We start from the raw sequence: 4820 nt of genomic DNA, 5'->3' as shown, positions 1-4820 counted from the left end.
CCAAGGAGCAAACTGAAAGTGGTGGCTGAGTCAAGATGGCAGAAAGTGTTGTACCAAGGAAACAGCTACTGTCCAAGACTTACGTGTTTGTTTTCCTTTATTTTGCTGGGGATTCTGGACTGCCTTAGGTGGAGTGAATGCTGGCAGAGCACATGCACCCAGAATCAGACTGGCATTCATGGCGGCGGCTGACCCTTGACTTCAGGAAACGGGCTGGAGTGGGGAAAAGAGGGACTGAAACTGCACAGAGCCCGAGAGGAAAAGACATGGAGAGTAGCTGGGAGATTCCCCCAGGTCAGGGGGCAAAGGACTGGCTCTGAGATCAGCTGGGAAGTACCTGCTCAGATGGATAAAATAGAAACACTGCCGGATTTGGCAGCTGCAAGCCTGGGACAGACAATGCTGTGCCTGAAGCTTGCAGCCATGAATAGTGGGCCCAGAGGCACTAGGCGCAGCTAGAGTAACAGTGGATAGGGGCAGACAGTACAGACCCCTGTCCAGACAGAGCCCAAATGCCCAGGTGCCTCTTCTACCAGGGAAGCTCTCTCTAGTCAGGGTATTCCAACAAGTCATGGTAGGCAAGACCACTGACAGCGACACGTCTGCATTTGGAGTGAGGCAGCCAGTACCGGAAGGCCCAGAGGGTTAGCACACAAGCCTCTGCACTTAGGCAAGGGTACATTCACCTTGGTACCTTCAGCAACAATTACCCTATTATTTATATGTTCTGTTATTGTTGGGATAAGTTGGCAGTTTTTAATTCTCCCTCTTCTCAACACTTCCTATACAGGGCTATCAATGTTTACTCACTTACATGGCATGCCTTATTGTAGTTTCCGAGCACCTCACAATCTTCAGTGTGCCCATTTCTGAGGTAGGAGTTATCTCATTTTGCAGGTGGGGGTATGAGGCACAACAGTCTACGCGACTTGGGCAAGGGAATACAAAAAGACTGGGGATGAGCAGGGAAGATAAGCCAGATCTCCCAAATTGTAGTGCTTTAGCAACAAACCATGCTTCCTCTTCTTCCAGGAGGAAAGGAAGTAAAGATGAAATAAGCCAAAAGCCAAGAATCCTTAGTTCTCCAGGTATCTATATTTGTGAGAGGGACTGTCACAATATACTCCGTAACTACAATAGCCAGTTAGCTCAGATGGTGGTGGGAGGGTGCTCTTTAATAGGATCAGTTACAGAAATACTTGCCCACAACCTTATTCCAAAAGTCTTCTAAAGCCAGGCCAATAAAAGGCCATGAACTTGTTTACCCAGTTTAGTCATACAACTAGGTTAGAGGCAGTTATTTATTTTAGCTACAAGATTGAATGTATAATATAGGTCATTTCCTCCTCTTATAGCATTAATGAATATTTGAGTTTATATGAATTAGCTTTTTCCATTTATTAGTAGATCAAATAAAATGTATGCAGCACAGAGTGGAATTATTCATTTTGCCCCTGCACTAAAACCCTTGTACAGAAGCTCAAAGCACTCAGAAGAAACTTACCTAGCCAACACACTTGTCTCTTTAAAAAGAAAAAAAAGGCAGGCTTGCAACATGGACATAACAAAAACATTTTCAAATATTCTGAAAAGAAAACATTTTGTTAGCTCATCCCCAAAATACAGCTTCCAGCCCTGAGTGCTTAAAGTGTGCTATATTTATGCATAAATATGAGTGGGAACTCTTGGTGTGTAGCACCTCTGAAAAACAGATCACTACTATTTTGGATTCCTAAACAGTAAATTTGAAACATGGCTTTATGCAACTCAATTAATTTTTTTCTTAAAGAAACCAACAATTTTACTTCCCTAAACAGTAGGAAAAGAAGAATACCATTGAAATCAGAGGTCAAAGGCCATGTATTTACCCCAGGTTTTTTTTTTTTTCTGGGAATAAAAACAGAAGATGTAAAAACTGCCATAGCAGGATTCACATATTTCAGTCAGACTGAAACATGTTTTACTAATCCTGTCCTCTGCCAGGCAAGTGATGCTAAGAAATGAATGAAATGAGAGAAAATATTTCTTAAAATATTAGTAGTTTACAAAACATGTCTGCCATAAATATGTACATCATACATCACAGTGACAAAGAGGTATGCACAGATCTCTTCTCAAATTGAGAAGTTCAAATTTCAAACCGAAGACAAATATTTTAAGATAATTCCATTTTCATGAAAGCATTCACATTAGTTGAGGCTCTTTGTTTCAATGTCAAATGAAAACAAATTTTGAAAGTTTAGATTTGCCACAAAATGGAATTGCCATCCTCTACCCAGCTCTAGCCCTTGTATATGGCAGGCCTAAGCTGCAGGCAATGTGTCAAGGAAAGTTATGTTAGTTCGATCTCCTAGCTGCTGTAAGCAGAGGCACATACTTCTTAAGTTCTGTCAAAGAACAGCCCAGAAGTGTCTCACTTGACAAACTGGGACAAATGAGGGCAAAGCAGATGACCAATCTGGCAATAAAAATCAATAAAAAGTTATGCCAGAGCAAGACATTCAGCCCAAGCACTCAGCAAATTCTGGAGGCAGAGAATGTGACAGGTAATATGCCTGTAGGAAGAAGCCTCTCTGAGCCCAGCGATTTTTGCGCAGCCTGTCGCTGGTATAGAACTCTGAATCTCTGTCTGCTTGGCATCTCCTACAGTTACAAACCTGGGAAATTCTTCATTGGTTTGGTACTTTTTTAATTAGCCTTTACATATAGAACATACAGGCTGAAAAGTTCCACACAGAGCATATTTATTTTAATTGAAAAACAAAAATATAGTACCTTTGATCTGAAGAGCAGGGTCATTCCCCCTAAAGAGAATAAACAAAGACACAATTTTATTTCATATTTGGGTTGTTCCTCCAGGTCCTTAATTGCTTTATGTCTCAAGGGATTTTTATGGTCTCATTCACCTTGACTTCTGAGTGTATCCCAAACATAGCCAAGGGAGAAACATAATAGTCCTCTAGCCTGTAGAAGAAAAAAAATGTTCAGTTAGTTTGCGGGGACATGATAATGGGATTTTCTTGTGTGTGTGTGTGTGTGTGTGTGTGTGTGTGTGTGTGTGTGTGTGTGTGTGTGTGTGTATAAAATTAGGTATTGTTTTGTATATGCAAAGTATTTAGAGAGAAAGCTAAGTCAATTAAATGAATTTTGCATTTAGCTCCAGATGGTGGTACTCCTTATAGGTATGAGCCACATAGGGCAAGACCAGCTCCTGTAACACTTCTATTTGTCTATTTTTTACAATAGGCTCTCAGTTTATCTCCATCTTTAATTAACCTATCCTCACAATAAGCTGGTTACATACAGAAATTATTTTGAAAAACTAGAATAATAATAGATACCTAGAAAGCCATTTGTATGGTAAAAAAATGCCCTTTTTTGCAATCAGATTATGTTACATCCTATCAATCATATACCACATTATGGAAGCTTCAAAACAGTGTTATCCTCATTTTACAAATATGGTGTCTCAAATCCCTAATGCTGCCCTCACCCAACATACACACATCTTCCTTTCTATCTCATGAGCTTGTTACAGAAGAGTACAGTTGTTATAGGAGTCATACAGATATAACAAAGATCTCCAGTTAAGAAAAAAACTCTCAGAATCTATGTAGGAAATCTAAAGTCCTACAGAATTCTGTCCTATATTGTAAAACTTTACTTTAAAAAAGTTGCAAGCAGACACTGATATTTTTTACACAAAAATAGCTTACAAGCCATATCAGATTGCTGGAGAGCTAAAAGAACCCTACATCTATGGACCAATAAAACATCTGAGGGAAATATTCTCAACAAGAAGTTTTATGGAGGCAGAAGAGGCAAATTATCTAACCTACCTTTTGACAAGCCTTGTTTAGGTTCAGAAACCCAGCTGCTCCTTAGCCAGGTGCTGATTTAGCTGGATTTTGAGAATATTGGGAGGTGGCACTCTTTATGTTTGACATAAAAGAGGCAAGACATGAGGAGCAAAGACCCTCACAAACCCTGTGTATCAAAATCATAGAGCAGTGCTCCCTATAATAGAGTTTAACTAGTCACAGTAACAGCTTGTAGATCTGCTGAACCAATGAAAGTCAATAATTGCTTTTTGGAATGTGAAGTGATTCACTCGATACTCTGTATAAAATTCTCATGCATGATGTTGCTTCTTGGCTTTTGGTGGTATATGAACAGAAATATCTAATCAGAATTAAAATTCTGTACACCTTATCTTTTAAAATATATTTCTGTTTTATTGAGTTACTTAACTCAAAATTAAAATACACTCTTTTCCCCCACTTCAGCTTAGAGAGAAAAAAAATCACTTTATAAAATGTTATCACCATCATCAGTTTTTTTTTTATTGTTTGTTTGTTTTTGGGCGGGGGGTGTTGTTTTTTATTTTTACTATTGTACAGTTCAGTCCTAACATCCAAGTTTTATTAGCCAGGCTTTTGTGGTAGAGGTAGTCAAGTTCTTAGGTGGATGGTGGCAAATGTCAAAGGCTAGAAATAGATGTTGCCAAATGAAACAGAACAGCTGTGCCAGGATAACTCTTCCCAAGGCACATCTCTGGAAGACCCTTAAGGGGCCCAATTCTGTATGGGAATTCCCAGGATCAGGCCTCCTTATACCCCAGGAACACCTGCCTGGGGTGACTAGCAAGCAAGTGTGGGCAGCTCCAGGCTGCCCAGGCTCTCCTACCACATAACAAACAGACACCCATCACTAAAAAGCATCACAAATTAATACTACCTGTGTCATGGCTATAAATGTTGAGTATATGTGGTATGACAAAGGTGTGCAGGTCAGTTTTCCTGGCCTTTGTGCCACCATAA

The 4820-nt window shown here is 39.8% G+C and overlaps 1 long non-coding RNA gene across 1 annotated transcript; it reads right to left on the bottom strand.

Moving 5' to 3' along the window:
* Positions 1–1571: 1571 nt before the first annotated feature.
* LOC109297099 lies at positions 1572–2973 on the bottom strand. Its single transcript, XR_002097209.1, has 3 exons — positions 2907–2973; positions 2776–2804; positions 1572–1585 (listed from the first exon to the last, which is right to left on the bottom strand). It is a non-coding gene; the product is annotated as an uncharacterized LOC109297099 (long non-coding RNA).
* Positions 2974–4820: the final 1847 nt, after the last annotated feature.

The sequence above is a fragment of the Gavialis gangeticus genome, unplaced genomic scaffold (assembly GCF_001723915.1).
Source record: "Gavialis gangeticus isolate Ggan-Ray unplaced genomic scaffold, GavGan_comp1, whole genome shotgun sequence".
Classification (NCBI taxonomy): domain Eukaryota; kingdom Metazoa; phylum Chordata; order Crocodylia; family Gavialidae; genus Gavialis; species Gavialis gangeticus.
Note: the sequence above shows the minus strand (reverse complement) of the source record. Positions and strands in the feature narration are given on the sequence as shown.